This window comes from Poeciliopsis prolifica, unplaced genomic scaffold (genome assembly GCF_027474105.1).
Source record: "Poeciliopsis prolifica strain line A6 unplaced genomic scaffold, Auburn_PproV2 SCAFFOLD021, whole genome shotgun sequence".
Classification (NCBI taxonomy): domain Eukaryota; kingdom Metazoa; phylum Chordata; class Actinopteri; order Cyprinodontiformes; family Poeciliidae; genus Poeciliopsis; species Poeciliopsis prolifica.
Window position 1 is genome coordinate 9,247,462 of NW_026562396.1, and position 18,255 is coordinate 9,265,716.

Here is an 18,255-nt window from a genome sequence, read left to right on the forward strand (position 1 = left end):
GAAGTGACAAAAATAATAATACAAAATTATATCCCCAAATGAGAAAAAAAGAAAGCTACAATCACAAGTGAAAGTCAGCAGAAGTAAGTTGTGTTGTGGCATTTAAACTTGCAAATATTAAATATATTAATACAACATGTGTGCATGTACTAAGATTGGAATCCAGTGCTACCACACATAGATATTGATCTGTAAACAGTGAAAGACTAAACTACAACATGTTCCAGTAATGTGACATCAGAGGATGTCCCCAAAGCCTAATTAAGGCCTTTCACATAGCAAAGTCTCTGAATTTAATTGGGCACCAAACCTGGCTTCCACTGTGGGAGGTCAAACGCCTAATTGGTACAATCCTGAGGAAGAAAGGAATTAGATGGTTGGGGAGAGTAAAGTACAGTATAGAAAAGGATATGTTTGCAGCCTGTACTTGTGAGGAGGAAAGAGAATAGGCAAGCCTTCTTACAAAACTATGATGCCCTAATGGAGGCACTAATGTTAGGCATGGCTGAAATAAAAGTCTGGAAGTTCTTAGGTATGGATGATAATGTCCTGTGTAAATGTATAAACCTCTTATGGTGCACAATCCATATACATGAGTGTGTGTTTCTTGAGTCACTTATTCACATGTGACACAACAGCTCTTGCCTTTTCTGGTTTATCAACACCTTGAAGGGACCCTTCCACCTTGAGGGAAACTTGTTAAATATTTTGTGCAAAGTCATCCAAAACAACAAGGTGATCAGGTTCATCAGGGTAAATCACCTTTTTTTGGCATTCTGGGGCTTCAGGTGTTCTTTGCAATACATCACAGCAGGTCCACCCACAGTTTAGCCTATTCACAGTCCAGTATTCACAGACTGACCTATTTGCACGTTTTTCTGTGGAATGTAACTAAATTATTCGCAAAACACCCACCTATTTGCAAGTCTCACATAAAACATATCTAAAAAATTGTAAACAAAATGCAGCCACGGAAGCTGGAATATTTGGGTGCAACACTCCTTGACATGGCATTGGCTGGTATGTGCAAAGTACACAATCCAGGAACACCATTTATTTTCCTTGATGTTGACTGTCTGTGCACCCAAGAGTGGAAATAAGAGAGTGAATCAGCTTCTGCAGTAGTGCATTATTTTTAATTGTGTACATCAATGCACAGCAAGGTATACTTGGTGTTTGAACTATTAAAATAGACAGCTGTAAGCCTTTTTGGAGGGAGTCTTAAGTATTTGTGGGTTTTCTTCCCTATTGCCCATAAGCCCTGCGAATACTGGTGCTCCATTTTACATCAGTTTGGGAGAAGTACTGAATGGACACAATATGGTGAGGTACAAGTTTTGGTTTTACCGACTGAGTACAAATCTTTCCTGGCTCTAGGGTTAGGGTTAGGGTTTTGCTCAGACCAACTGAACCTTTCAGATAGGTTCTGTAGCAACTATAGACAAAGATGTCATCAAGATATTTTACCAGTCCCTCCAGTGTAGACCCTTGAGTACCAACACAATGCCTCTTTGAAAGGTTGAGGGTACATTTGTTACCAATATGCTTGACCTTGAATTGGTATAATCTGTTATCAGTGTAAATGTGATACTTCAGGGCTTGGCAAAAAAAAAATTGTTTTCAAAAGAGGCCTCCATCTTTCTTTCTCACAAAAACAATAGAGGAAGACCATAGGCTGCAGCTCTCCTCAGTTATATCTGCTGCACCTTCCTGTCTATGTCTGCTCAGATGTTGAGTGAAGGTCTGTATGCTCTTTGCTTGATGGGTGGAGCCTCATCTGTCTGACCACATCTGTGCGTCCATTGTCTTAGTCGTGGACAGTGAACATGTCACTGCAAGTTAGTAATAGTGCTTCAAGTTGTCCGCATTGGTCATCGCCGAGTCCTGAGTGGTGAAGATCAACGTCAGGTAATCCTGGTGTAGGAGGAGGAATAGCTGTTGTTTCATCTGCTGCTACAGTATTCTTCACTACATAGTAGTAATCTATCACTAACTTACCCCAGGGGGATGAAAATCACCTAGTCTGGTGTCAGAATGCACTTGGGTGTCAGCTGTAGTTGGATTCATTACTCTGACATATGTCAACCCTGCCTGTACCAGTGCAAACATGTTTGCTGCTAACAGACCATGATAACTTGGTGGACAGGGCTCCAAAACAGGTGCGCAGTCAGTTTTAAGATCAAGTACTTCAATATCGAGCTCAACTTTAGATAACGCAATCATCTGTGAACTAGGACAGGTTATTGCATGCTGTCATTTGTCACATCAAGCGTTAAAGTGAAACTAAGCTGCTTATATGGTAGGTAGAGTTATGGTAAAGTGATTTTCTATTTTAAAAATCCCTTGTCTCAGATCCAAAAGCACTTAGTAGGAGAGCAGAAAGGATCGGACAACTACGGTAGGGTAGGATAACTGGGTATGTGACACTTCTGAATTCCTGAACTGGATGAGTGAATACTTTGTTATCCATTCTAACCACGCTAGCAAGTATCTCCAGGTTATTTAAACAGTCACTAGTAATAGTTCTGGGATAAAGTTTTCAGCCAACTTATAAAGTGCGGTTGAATTATGTGGGGGTCAAAAACTCGATTAGTGAGCAGAACTAGCAACAGACACTTGGCCTTCACTTATTGCTACCATTCTTGTCCCTGACCATGGAAGTCTTTATTAAAGAACGTTATAGCTGTTTGTGTTTGGGGTGTCTGTCCTTAGTAGCATAGTAAATGGTAAATGGCATGTACTTGTATAGCGCTCCATCAAGTTCAGTGGACCCCTATGCGCTTCACACTACATTCAGTTATTCACCCATTCACACACACACTCACTACTACAGAGTAGCCACATCTGCCCTTTGGCAGGCTGACAGAGGTGAGGCTGCAGTGCATCACAAGGCCCTCTGACCCCGACCAGCAGGCAAGGCAAGTGAAGGACACTTGCCCAAGGACACTTGCCCAAGGACACTTGGTCTGCAGCCTTTGCTAACATTCTCGTCCTTGACCATAGATGTCTTTATTAACCCGTTTAATCCCAATTCCCCCTCCCCCAAATTAAATGAATCCATTTCAATCATTGCACCTTTCTAACACATATTTATGATTACATTTTATTACATTTTATAAGTCTAAATAACACAAATCTGGCCTATTTATACATATTAAAAAAGAAGAAAAATGACATGCATGACCTATTATAACAAAGAATGGTTACAAGAGTGTTCAGAAATATTTTAGATCCATAAAGATTCAATGCTGCAGATGTCACTGTCTCAATTTCATGAAAGAAATGACCAAAAAACCAGGTAAAAATGTCAGTATGAACAAATCTGCTAATGGCAGGAAATTCTCCCTGTTCTACCAGACCAAGCAGTACACCTCGGCTCTGTCCTAAAGTAGTTTCAGACGTGGCATCACCTTGTAGAGGTCATTCAGTGCATAGGCCACAGTTTGTGGATAGGGTAATCTTTTGGGGGGGTGAAATAGAGGAGGGTTTCCACTGTGGGAATGACAGTGATCAATAGTAGACACTTCAAAGAACATATGTTCAAAATATTTTATTTCTATTTGTTAATTTAAATATTTTTCTGACTTCCCCTTGTGTGACAGACATTTACCTCCAGTGTTACAGGCAGGAAGTAAAGAGGTCTGGTCATGTGACCTTTCACATTAGATACATAAAATTGATATTGCTTAGAGTAGACACATTATTATTTTATTTTAAAACTTCTTCTATGTCACATTTGATTTATACAACATTTTTGTAGCAATTGAAGGTAACAAAGTCATTTGATTGTGCTATAAAATGACACTATCTGCCTGGTAGATTAAAAAAAATCTGTTGTACTTTATAAAAAAGAAGCGGTTTGTAATCATTTTTTGTTGACATTTAGTCACAGTTGCGGGTGGAAAGGTCACTGAAATTATACTTCATGTATAGAAACATATGTAATGACGGACTGTCAGCTCATTATATACCGACCACAGGTCAAATGACATTCAAGACTGATAGTTATTGTTATTAGTTCCTAGTTTCCAGGTGTTTCCTTGACAAATACATGAGTGTGTCTAGGATTGATAATAATTGCCAATTATTAGTTTTGTTCCTTTGGCACACAGCTCTAAAGCTGCTCTGCAAGAGGCTAATGCTCTACAACAGTGTATGAAAATGTCTGGTCTCAACTGTACATGAAGTTGTATTCTTGTCACAAAAAGCTTTTCATTTTGTTAGGTCATGGGTTAGACAGAAGAAAAGGCAGCATTTTTCCCCCCATCCCAACACACTGATGGACGATGACAACTCCTGACATCAGCCCAATCGAAATGTGCCTGCACTTTGCCATGATCTAATTTCCTCTCGTCCAAGCCCTCTGGTTGTCTGCGGCCTCCCCACTGTGCCACAACAGCCAGTAGAGATAATAGCTAAGGTTATGGATTGACCGGTGAGTCATCGTGTGCCCCTGCTTTGGGGTGGGGGTGAAGGTGGAGGGGGGGCGACGGCTACGTGTTCGAGGCCAAGTCGAGGCATTGCTTTATGCGAGCGCCTGGCATGAGAGCTCTCCTGTTTCTCAAGTGCAGACGGGGTCTCGCCGGGGCCACAGTGCAATGAAATGGAAAGCATGCCATTCCCTGTTCCGCTTGATGCCGAGTGACTGTTAGAGGTTGTGTCATGTTCCTTGGCTATTGACTCAATGACTTGGGACTTCACGACAAAAGCCTTAACCCGTGCGGGCTTTCTGCGCGCTGACAGAGAAATGTGTCTTCCACTTGTCTTCACATTGACCCGACGACTCTGCTGGACTGATGTGTTCACGTCCCCAAAAGTCTCACCTTTCGAACCCTGCAGTAACCTTTGGACAACCTTGCATGTCTCTCATGCTCTGTCAAACTTCAGTCTGGCTTCTATCAGAGCCACTTTCTCTACATCCATGTATGTGAGTGTAACTTAAATATCACCAAAGGTTGCCTGTCAAACTCTCCAGAAATTGTAATCTGGTTGACGCAGATCAGACTTCTTCCACACATACATCCAATGTCGAGGCAGAGGAATAAGTCCAGAAGTGGAGTACCTGCCTCTGCCTTTGACTCATTCTGGGATCAAACCATCACACAACGCATCGCAAAAGTATTCACACCCCTTCCACAGTTCACCACATTGCAACCATGAACTTAAGAAAATGATAGACGGTTTTTACATTATTTACCAAATAAAAATCTGAAAAAATGTTGCATTAAAAATGACAGCTGCTGGTCTTTGGGGGCATGTCTCTATCTAGTTTTGTTCCTAAACTCTTCTCCATTCCGCTTTTCAAAATATCCCAATCCCCCCCAAAAAACTGGACGAAGAGTAGGGTTGGGCGATGTGGAACAAAAGTTTCGTCACAATATTTTGCAGTACTATTGTGATAACGATAAAAGTGACGATAAAATCTACACACTACCTCCTTCTTAGGCAATACAGACAGTATTAGTGACGTGAAGCATCATCATTCTGAATCCTGACATGCGGAAGTGGAGCGGATTCGCTCCACCAAGCATGTTTGGTACGTGTGACGTCACTGTGTCCTCTGCTGCACATGAAGGACACTTTTAGGCTGTTTGCCGTTCACACAGGAGATCGCATAGAAGCCAGAAATATTTGGAAATGTGAACGACCACGCAACCCCCCCCCCAAAAAAAAAACTGAAAACAAATTTCATGATCACATCAGAGTTGAGCAGTGTAAACATAGCATTCGTTTTCCTCCTTAAGGATCGTCAATTTGAGTGATTTGCAGAGTGCACCACAAACTGTCGCGCAGCATCGCTCGGAAAAGCCCAGAGTACGTTTATTCATAGAGCACATTTAGAGCAACCTCGGCCAACCACAGTGATTCACAGTAATTACAACATCATTGATGTTAAATGATAAAATAAGAAATAAAATTAAGTTTGATTAAAAACAAGTACTATGTGAAAATAAATAAAAATTAGCACAAATAAAAACCGAGTCATACTTCATGTCAGTTGCAGCAATTTCCCCCAAAACTCGAATCAATTAAGCTATTTTTATTTTTTTTAACCTTACTGATAGTTTAAGTCAGTAAAGTCAGCTACTCATAGAAATCTACTGAAGCTCCAAAATGGTTTGATGGGTATGAACACTTTGCACCTCGTTTCTTGGTTTTATGTCTGTACCATGAAGATGTGTGCTTTCCATCTCTGCATATCCGAGTATGATTTTTTTTTTTCTTCCTGTGACGTGTTTCAGACAGCTGACCTGATTTACTGCGCGGCTCCACACTTTGTTAAAAACAAAGAAAGAAAAAAACCAACCAAGTGACACAAGGCCCAATTACGCCGTTGCTTTTCATGCAGAATAGGCCCGTATTCAGAAGAGGATGTGAATTGCAAATCCAGCTGCTGGTGTTGCCCTGCTCTTCTTTAATCTAATAATGTGATCCATCATTTCTGCAAGGACAGCCCAGCAGCTCAGGCATGGAAACGAATCCCACAGAGGATTACCATCAGGATTTTTGCATAACCATATATGTAGACCTAAAAGACTCCAAAGGATGAGGATGGGGCATTATTTAAAAAATAAAAAAACACATGTAGAATAATGTTGAACTTCTTTAACGCATTGCAACAGTAGCTATGAGTAACCTCCGAACACACACATGACATCCATAACCTCATAGATTCCTTCAGGACAGCTGGATTCTCTCTTTCTCAAGAGAGGCGAAAATTAAAATTAAAATCCCCCGCAGGAATGTTTTCTGCTCAGTCGTAGTGCTGTTGGTTAAGGAATGGTCCTGCTCCACAATCATCTATTACCCTGATGAGCTTGCAGCCCCAGAGCTCTGACAGCACAGCCACGCAATGAGCGAGACAGTCGACTGCCACTATTTGTTCTGCTGAGGCATTCATCACGCTAATTACCCATGGTGCCAAGCAGCTCCTCCCGCAGCCCGGTGAAGCTTCGGCTGCTCGTTTTCAAACAAGGAAGAGGTGGAAAAAAAATCTTCACATGAGCCAAAAGAGAGGGTGTCCCTTTCTTTCTTTCTTTTTTTTTTTTTTTTGGCTCCCCTGCACATAATTAACTCGGCACTCCGGAAACTTGACAAATTGGAATGATGAATCTGGCCTCTATGAATAGACACAAATACATAATCAATCACCAGACGGGAGCGGTTTTTGGGAATGAGGAACTGTGCCGCGCTGTGAGAGACAGAAGCGCTGTCGCTCTGAAGGAGAGGATTTTGAGTCTTTGTTGTGCTCGTCTTGTGAAAATGTCGAAGCGAGGACGTGTTAAGTGGGTGGTGCAGAGCGAGACGTTTCCAAATCCTCCACATTTCGTCTCTGACAGGGGCAGCATTATGCATTTCCCAGGCACACAGTCCCATGTTTTAGCACAGTCAACTAACTGTGCTACCTTCAGTTTCTTTAAAACTGCCATATAGACCAAATATGATTTAAAAGAAATTTGACTATGTTATTCAGAATCTTGAATTTGGGCCTCTGTGTCTTTAAAAACTCCTGCTCTTTCTGCAACAATGCCTTCAGGAAGTCACCACAACTTGGCTCCTTTATTGACCCTTTAACAACGTTTTTTACCACTAAGTTGTCACTTATATAATGAGCTCAGCATATGTGCAGTTCCCCAAGGTGTTTGCTAATTGCTGCTGGCTAGTCTGAAGGGGGTGGAGGGACAGATAATGCTTCTGCATGTTGGTGTTCCTGCTAAAGCCTTTTTTTTTTTGCCCCGATTTTCCCTTTACAACAATCTTATAACGTCGTGCAGTGAGTGCTGTGTTACCTGGTGGTGTGTTGAATATGCCAGATCGAAAATCAGACATATTCAACATTGTCTTGGCCCTTTTATCGCAGCTTGTGGGGTTTTCCCTGTTGGGGAGCAGAACGCTGCCTGTTGAATGTGACAGGGAGCCAATCAGAAAGCGCGGTGACGTAAGAACGGAGGGGAATCCCAAACAGTTGACATGGCAACTGAGAGTCCGGTGGACATCAGAGGTGATCTATTAAGGTAGATCTATCGATCTAGATTTATTGATAGATAGATCTATGTATCCATTTATCTATCTGTCGGTCTGTCTATCTATCTACAGATCTATAGATAGATTTACATTGATCTATCTATAGAGATTTGTCTAACTAGATCTATACATAGATCTGGGTAGATCTATAGATCAATCTATCTATATAGATAGATCTAGATATATCTAGATAGATATAGATCTAGATAGATATAGATATCTAGATATATCTAGATAGATATATATATCTAGATCTATCTATATATATCTAGATCTATATAGATATATCTAGATCTATCTATCTAGATATATAGATAGATCTAGATCTATCTATATAGATAGATATAGATGTATCTATCTATATAGATATATCTATATAGATGTCTATCTATAGATAGATAGAAATCTATTTATCTATCTGTCTGTCTATTGTTTTTGTAGGGAAACCGGGGTACCCGGAGAAAACCTTTATTTAAAGTACGATTACTTAATTTTACTAATAAAGAAAATTACAGACAATATCTATCTGTCTGCCTATCTATCTGTCTATCTATCTAGACAGATAGATACATATCTATAGATCCATAGACAGATATCTATTGATCTATCGATCTGTCTGTCTTGACTATCTATCCACCATTTTTGTAGGGAAACCAGAGTGCCCGGAGAAAACCTTTATTTAAAGTATGATTACTTAATTTTAGTAATAAAGAAAATTACAGACAATATCTATCTATCTTTCTGTCTGTCTATCAAAAGATTGATAGATATCTATAGAGCTAGATCGACGGATCTATCTAGATCTTTCTATCTATAGATCTATAGATAGATCCATCTATCTTTCTATCTGTCTATCCACCATTTTTGTAGGGAAACCGGAGTACCCGGAGAAAACCTTTGTTTAAAGTACGATTACTTAATTTTACTAATAAAGAAAATTACAGACAATATCTATCTGTCTGTCTTATCTATCTGTCTATCTATCTAGACAGATAGATACATATCTATTGATCTATCGATCTGTCTGTCTTGACTATCTATCCAACATTTTTGTAGGGAAACCGGAGTGCCCGGAGAAAACCTTTATTTAAAGTACGATTACTTAATTTTAGTAATAAAGAAAATTACAGACATTATCTATCTACCCATCTATGTACCTTTTGTGTTGTTTTTGTAGGGAAACTGGAGCACCCAGCGAAAACCTATTATACTTACTTACATTTGCTAATATATGTCTAACGTAGCTGACGAACAATCTCACAAAGATGTTAGTTCAAAGTTGAACCACTTGGGTCACACTCCTTGGCCAGTTGAGAAACATCATCCAGTTGATTCAGGGCAGAGATGGGAATTTTATCCTCTTGCTACTCTGTGGGGAATCGTCAGGAAGCGCACAGTCCTGGATTTCAGAGGGAAGTGGACAGGCTCGGTACCGCCAACTTTCTCATGACCGAGTGAAGGATTGCTGGTTTTTACGTCGTCATGTCTGTCAGTAGGATGCCTGTGATGTCTCTGAATAGAATACCCAAGAAAGCTGTAAGGATCATGCTCAAGAAAGCTGTGAGTAGAAAGCACGTTATGTCTGTGAGTAGAATGCCTGTGATGTTTGTGAGTAGAATGCCTGTGATGTTTGTGAGTGGAATGCCCGTCATGTTTGCCAAGAGAAAGCACATCAAGTTTGTCATTTGAACGCATCTCTTCTAGCTCAGGAGAATAGACGTCAGGTTTGCGATATGAATTTACGTGAGGTTTGTAACCAAAATGGACATCCGGTTTGTGGCTAGCATGCACATCCGGTTTGTCAGCAGAATGTGCCATTCTTCTTCCCACAAGGGACTTGGATCCACTTCTCTCTGGTGCTGCTGTTGGCAGAGTCTCCTGAACTTTGTGATGAACTGGCTTTTTATGAGCAACATTTTTACTGTCCTCTGGAGATGGGACCAGTTCAGGAAACCTGCTCTCACTCTTGTGTTGTACCAATTTGGATTGGAAACCTTCCTTTGGGCCATTTCCACTCTGAAATATTTCTCTCTGTCTTCTAATTTCCTCCCTAATGATTGGTTTAGTCTTCTCCTGGGTGCTGAATCTCTGCTGCTTCTCCTTCTTTTTCTCAATTTCTTCCAACCTCTGCAGCCGGTCCGATTCCATCAAGGAATGCAACTCCTGCTTTTTCATCTTCTCCATTTCTATCTTCTTCTGCCGTTTGTATTCAACTTGATCATCCCAAGCAGCAGTCAAAGATTTTTGCATTTCAGCTTTCTTTTTTCTCTCCTGTTCATCAAGGAACCTTTGGGGAATCCTCTGTGGAGCCATGTCCTTATAAAACTTTTGTCCCTCCAAAGCATCTTTGGCAGATCTGAAGTTGTGTTTTTTCACAACTTCAGATCTGGGCAAATCAAAAATTTCACGTTTGGTCTTTTTAGGCGGCTCTGATAGTTTTTCCTTCTGTCTTGTTTCTTCAATGATTTTCATCCTCTGTTCTTCTCTCCAAATGATCAATTCTTTTTCGTAAATAAATAGTTTTCCAGTTCTTTTCTTCTGTTCCTCTCCTTTTTTAACTAAGGCTTCCAGTTTCTTTTTATAATCAATTTTTTCTCCTGAGTTCTTGGTCCAGTTCAATCGCTGTTTTAATATATAAATCTGACTCTGAAATGGAGCTGGACGTGGAGCAGGAGCTTTTGCTCGAATCAGAGTCGGAGGTGGAGGAGGAGTCGGCTGTTTCAGGTTTTTTCTCTTTTGCTTCTTTTTTCTTCTGTCGTTCTTCTTTTTTCTTCCGTTGTTCTTCCTCTTTCTTCAGTTTTTCTTCCTCTTTCCTTTGTTGTTCTAAATATTTTGGAAGACTAGGCAACTTTTCCAACAAAGTATCCAAATAATTGTCCTTCCCTACAAATTGGGAATGTTGATTTAAGTTAGGTCTACCGTTTTTTGTTGTAATGAAAGGCAGCAGCCTTTTTGTTAACTCGTGTGTTTCTTTTTCTAACTTCTTAGCCATCATGATGAAACTCTATCAATCTCTGGGGTTCTGCACATATGACTCTAGAACACACGCATCACTATTTAAGAGGCTTCAGAGGTGATGTCATACAACCTTTGATACAAAGCATGGGATCCTAGTGACATCATCAGTTAGGTAGAAGAGTGACATTAGTTGCTATTGCTATGGTAACCAGGAAAAGCTCTGAAGTGATTCATGCTTTCTAGTGAAGGAGATGTTTCAAACCATCAAAACATTTCCAAATCAATTCATTCATATTGAGACATTTTTACAACCATTTAGACTAGCTTCAGCCAAAGTGGCTGTAATTGATAAAGGCTTAACAATGTGCAAAACACAATCACCCAGTTTCCCATTAAATCTGCTCAACAGTGTTTTCCTCATCAAAAGATGTTTTTGATGAGGAAAAGTGTTTGATGAACTCAGGTTAAACTGTGGCTGTTTCTCAGCCAGACATTCATTTATCCAACGGCTGTTCGTAACCTAGCAACCGAAATCCCCAGAAGGCCAGATAGTGGCAAAAGACAAAACTAGATCCTGTCAAGCATTTTTCAAAATAAAAGACTTCCTCTCTCCATTATAAATCATGCTTTGAATTTAATCATGTTTCACGTCACCTTTCTGTAATTACAATCAAGTTAAATGTGGTGAATAATAATAATCATGTGAATAATGCTTAACATATGACTGTCAATTGGTAACAAATCATGGAAATGATTCTAAACATATAAATGTTAAGAGATCATCTGTTGTTTAAAAACTAATACATCGACTCTTCAAATCTGGACTAGATTATTCTACGCCAATAACAGAATATGTCAAATCTGGTTTGTGATTCGTTAAATCTTTATTTGAATTGTGATGCTTCAGTAATGAGAGATTTCAAAACCTTTTTGCATGTGGAATGCATTAGAAATGAACTATCACATTTGAAAGATTATTTTACCTTCTATTTTCTTTCATTTTATGTCCGAGAGCGCCTGCCTTTCTGCTCGGCTGTTGTAGCTTCCAGGGATCCATCAGCTGAGATAATAATGCCAACAACTTGTCAGATTCAGATTCATTATCATGCAACATAACATCAGAGATGAACAATCTATTCGAAGTCGGAATATCCGCTAGCTTTTATAAATTAAAGATGCTTCCCATGTCCTCAATTGGTCGCATCATTATTGCAAAAATGACAATATTGTCAAAATTCTTCTGTTTTCCAATCAGTACCACTTTCCCCATCCCTGTCCTAAATTTGGGGTGAATCCCCCGAGCTCGTACCTGAGCTCAGGGTTTTACTGGAGTGATATCCTCCTGTCAGATAATGATGTCCTACAGATGCATGTTGGTGTTCCCGCTCAAGACTTTTTTCCCCGCTAATTTTCCCTTTACCACAATCGTTTTTCAAAATTTTCAAAATTTTCAAAATAAAAAATCCTCCAGACTCAAATAATACATAAAAAGGAAATATTTAATTATTTCTTGCATGGCCTGGTACCACTTGGTCCACGGACCTGTACCGGTCCGCGGCCCAGGAGTTGGGAACCACTGATGTAGAGCTTAAAAAAAATAAAAAATAAAATAAATAAACTTTACATAATACTGTCCCTTTAAAAGGGCCAAATAAAAACAGTGAGGTGAGTTTCAAATGCATAATGCTTCTTCAGAGAGCGCTGCACAGACAACCTGCTTCACATTACTTTTCCTTCAGTGCAGACTGAAGGGCAGTCTCTCTGCGTTAAAGTCATGTTTGCCACCTGACCCTGAGAAGCACCACATCAGATTCGGGTGTTTGTGAAGTTTCCATGTCATTCACAACAATTTGAACAAGCCTCAGACTGTCCCTCCCGGCACTGACACAACCGTCTGAACTAATGTAACACCCGGTGCGTCACCGTGTGCCTGCATCACCCTCCGGCGGCCAGAGATCAACAGATCAGTTACAAAGAAACCTCCCAGAGACACCAAATCCTCCAAACCGGCCCGCTGGTCATAGCCTCAGAGTGACGCCGCTGCTCTCCAACAAGGACAGAGAAACGTGCATGGATCCAAAAAAAAAAAAGACAACATTAAAAACACTTTGGGTGGGGAGGTTGCTGAGCCAGTGCTAAATCACAAAATCTAACGTGGTACTTTTGGTTTAGTTTCTTGTGCATTTGAAATAAGACAAAAATAACTTACAAGTATCTCAGCAAGACATAGGAGGTTGTTTTGACTCAGTAATTCCTTCATTTTTGTTCATAATTACTGGTTCATCTGGCAGATTATTTCACTTATAACATTGGAAAAATGTCTTTGTCATAAAAAAATACTCTGCAAGTGGAACAAACTCCTATATCTTATTCCAAAAAATAATAATAATCAAGTAAAACCTAAACGATTCCCTGCTCCCACACCCTTTACCAATACTCTGAACTACACATAGTAAACACCCATAAAGCCCCCAATAATAGTAACGGGGTTGAAAGCGTTATTTCAGTTTAAACAATTGCATATACATTCGTATAATCAAAAATATCTATGATATAAAAGAAAAAAAAAGGGAAAAAAAAGGGAAGACCAAAAATTCAATAAGATTGTGTGTTTTTGCAGCACATTGATGCAGTTTGTGCAAAAACACTTTGTTTTTTTTCCAGCTATTTGTATGAAACTGTGCTGATGTCCTGCAACATAACTGCAGATGGAGATGCGTGGGAAGAAAGCTAAAGACAGTGAAATAAAATATGTAAAATTAGTATTTCAGACATACATTTTAATTACTTTTACATTCTGGTAATTTCATTGGGAAGGTTGTGTCTCCGTGTAATGCTTAGTTTGTATTTAGATTATTTACTAAGCTATGTGGGTTAATCCTGTGCCAGATAATGAGTTCTAGCCTGAATGAGGCCAAAGGTTAAGTAGGACTTTGTACAAGTCCTAGAGAGGATCCTAACATTTCACCAGGATGAATGAGCTCATAACAGGGATTACCATTGGTCTTCCTGTTGTGTTATTATTGCACACTGACCTGTAGCGCGATGTCTCTCCCAAGCATGAAATTTGCCCCACGAAGTCTCTGACAGAGTCACAGGCTGGCTGTCCGGGGTGAGAGACGCTCCGACGGGCACAGGTGAAGATGCAGTGGATGAGCTAATCTAACTGACAAACTATTGTTGCTCCCTGACCAGGATCTGACCCTGCTTAACAGCCTAAAACGTTCCTGTTTGTTTATCTGGCTGCGTTAGCAGCAGGAAGCTGATCTGTGGGCTCTGAGTACGGCACGTTAAAGAATGAAAGCAGCCCGCTATGGCTTTCTGTCACAAATGTACGTAAAACCTTGTCAATATGCCGCAGTGGAATATCAGTCAGTCAGTCAGTCTGTCTGACTGTCTGTCTGTCTATAAAGTAATTTTGTAATTGTGGTGTTTCCATTAATTAAGACACACAATTAAAATCGCACGTCAATAAGTTCGTTCACACAAAAAGCCGTTAAAAAAAATATGCTTTGCCGTCATCCTGTAACTACTTCCTGTCGCATTCTTCTTCATGGTTTGCTCTAGTGTCGACATCCGGTTGTTGATTATGTGACTCCTGTGGTTCGAAAAAACTGTTTCCTTTGCAGTTTTGCGGAATAAACCAGTTTTAATTTGATAAGCCAAACAAACAAACACAAAAACCCCCATCTCATCCTACCGCCAAAAAATTTGGACCAAAAATAAGATTTTTTCAAAATGCCTTGTTTCCATAAAGCAAATTTATTTTCAAAATGTAAAAATTGGGCAATTAGACAGTCAATGGAGACAACTTTTGAGATGATGGTCTAATCAGTTCTATTCAGTATATTTTTGTGGGACCTATTCACAACTTAAGACACGTTACAAAAAAAGTCATTTCAGTTCAGTCATACATTTCAATTGGTCCTAGTTATTAAGTAGTGTAGTACACTTACTTAATTATTCAAAGTAGTTTAAAAAGTTTCGACATAAAGAAACTGGCAGATTGCATCAAGTCATTGATGAGCAACAATTCACTCCTCCTGGACAAGCATGTCGCGACATTTTGACTTTAAAGCAATCTCTCACTGCAAAATGACAGCAGAGATAAACAAAGTTCCCCTTAACAAGAAGAAACCTCCAACAGAAGCAGAACCTGGCTCACAGCCAACAGGGGGTTTGAGAAGAAAGAACAAAACACACAAAAACAAACGGGTGAATTGGCGTGAAATAAGTGGTATGAAGTGTGCAATACATTGTTCTTCAGCCCTGTACTCTAACACACCTAAGTTAAATCCTGCACACAATCATTGCCTCTGTTTTATTTATGAAGTGGAGGCAAAAAGAAGAACATTGTTGCTGTGTTCATTTACAATATAATTGCAGAATTTGACATTTAGAAAATAACGCCACTTTTAAAAAAATTGGCTGTTTTTCAACAAAGTAGTAGGATGACGATGGCGCAGCGTGTTCTTTATTCATGTCTGACTTTAATTGCGTTTCTTTGTTAATAGAAACGCTGTAAATGTGACATTAGCGGAACATCGACAAGGTTTTGCTCACATTTGTAATCAAAAAGTAGCCACTGAAGCCTGAATGAATTTTAAACATGTTTATCTTTACTTTATGTGCTGTCATAAATTAGAATATGTGTTGTCAGATTAAAAATACCTCTTAAAACCGACAACCTTTAAGCAGGTATCAAAGTCCACCTTTGTGTATTAAAAATGTCTGTTATTCTCTGATATAATATTCTAACTTTAAATGTCATGTTTTCATGACAGAGGCGAAAAGAAGAACATTGTTCCCGTCTCGATGAACGACCCGTTTCATCTTCGGATAAACAATGCAGTTCATATAATCACATAATGTGATTTTCTGGATATTTTCTTCTTCTGTCTCTCACACTTGAGATGCCTGCGATGAAATCTTGAAACATTGTCTGTGTCAAATACTCGTTTCCTCCACAGCATTTGCCTTTTGCACCAAAAGCCTCCATCGTGGGTCACCATGACACTGCTGATTCTCTGGACACTCTCTCAGAATCTTGTGGCTGGAGTGTACTTTCAGATCCCGCTCCTGACCTCATGACCATAATGAGCTTACATCACACCGCTGTTTAGTCCAAATCCCGAGAATACTCCTGGATTCCTACGTATTCCTTGAAGCTGGTGAGAAAATACACACACTTAAATACTTTTATTATGGGATGCAGTTGCTGTGATATTGTCATAAAGCGTTGATTGATTTTTTTTCTCTCCCTCTTTTCTTCAAGGAGATCTTGTGACGAAGCGTTTGGCCCTGGGTGAAGTCTTCTACTGCACATCCCAACAACTCGCTACATGGACTGGACTTTGTAGTGGTCAATCCATCTGTAAAAATTATATCTCATGCTCTCTGAACCACTGGCTCACAGTTTGAGCCAGATGGATTCTGACATTGTCTACTTGGGATATGTCCATATCGTCAGGGAGTAAAAACAATCTATTGACGGAAAAAAAAACCCTGATCCTTCAGTGTATTCAGCTGGCTAGCTAAGACAGTCTGCTGGATGCATAATGTTACCAGCATTACAGAGCCAAAAGTATTCATACGCTTTGAAATGTTTCACATTGGTCCGCTTTGATCTGACACACAGGTAACATGTATTTTGGAAGTGGAAAGGTACATAGTTTTCAAACTTTTATTACAAATTAAAGTCTCAAAAGTCTGGTGTGGAGATGCCCGATTTACTCTGACGTCCATATGTAAATGTATGTGTATGACATTCATCACATCTTTTACACAAAGAAAAATTAGTCATTTTAAGGTGTCTTGTCACTTTAAATCCAAATGAAATTGCTGCTGGCCACGCTCCCCCAACTCAACGTTTACACTCTTACATGAAAATGGCTACAATCAGATGCGCAATTATACGAAATTATACTTCTGCTTTGAAAAGTAGAAGTGGAGTCTCCTGCACAACCAGCAAGGATGTAAGCAAGTAGGATGATGTCGACAACAAAACATACTGTGCTTGACTGGGGTTGCTAGGTAATGTGCGGTGCTCTGGATTGTGACTTAACAATAATGAGGCTTTTGAAACAGCTAATTTTTCAGACACCAAAAAACATGAACATGTTACCAAAAAAGCTTGAGTGTTTTTTCTTTTTAATGCTTGGGCTGTTTTTAAAAGCTCTAGAGACCCAAATGGAAGTACAAAAATGTGCAAAATGTGAATTTTGAATAATATGTCCCCCTTAACAAGGATAGGAAGAGTATGGCTCAGCCCCCAAATTACCATTTATCTCCTATAGTTATGGTCAGAGGAGAAAAACGTTGAATGTTTCGGCCTTTGTGCAAACAGCCGTGTGCTGTTTAAGAACGAACACTCCCTGAATGCACCATGCTCCTAACACATGGTGGTGTCAGCATCATGCTGTGGGGTTATTTTTCTTCCCCAAGCAGAGGGAAGCTGGTATGGACATTTTCATAAGATCTATCACAATGGATCATTATAAAATAGATCCAATTCAGTAGTATTTCACTACTGAACTGCTTGGTCATGTTTAATCACAAATGGATGGAGTTTTAAAAAATTTTCCGGAAATGTTTTTTTTCCCCCAAAGATGACGTCTGGGCACGATCCCATCAGCTTGTTCTGTTTTTCTTCCAGAAATTAGTCATTTGAACCTTCTGGAGAGGACGGGAACTAAGGCTTTATTTTACTATTTGTAAAATAAACAAGAGACATAAAGCCAGTGTGAAAAATGCTCCCGCTCTGTGAGCAGTGAGCCAGCAGTGGCTGATTCCTGCCGTGCCATAAACAGCCACATTCTTTTTTGGCGGTGCTCACGCAGCAGGTCTGTCCCAGTCGAACTCTCCCTCGGTTTGTCTCCAATTAGCATGGCTTGCAGTTTTCCCCGCCAGCGAAGAGTCTCGAAAGAGCAAAAAACTTTGGGGGGTATTTACTGTTCAGCTGCTAAAACTGTGGCTAATAACACTCAAACAGATAAAGAGGGGATTTATTCCCGCAGTAAACAAAATAAAGGTTTCTCCTGTCTAGCCAGCGAGGTGAAAGCACTAAAGCTTGTTGTGTGGCTGCAGTGAAGAGCGTGGCAGCAGGGTCAGCCTTAGGAGTCAACGTGGGGATGATCATTAAAACAGCTTCAAGCTGCAGTGTGTAACCTTTACAAAAATATGTTTTTTTTGTGTTTACTAAAACCGTCAGCACATCATGACAGTGTGAGTCGCGTTGCTGTAAAGACATAAACAAAAGCCAACATTATAAAG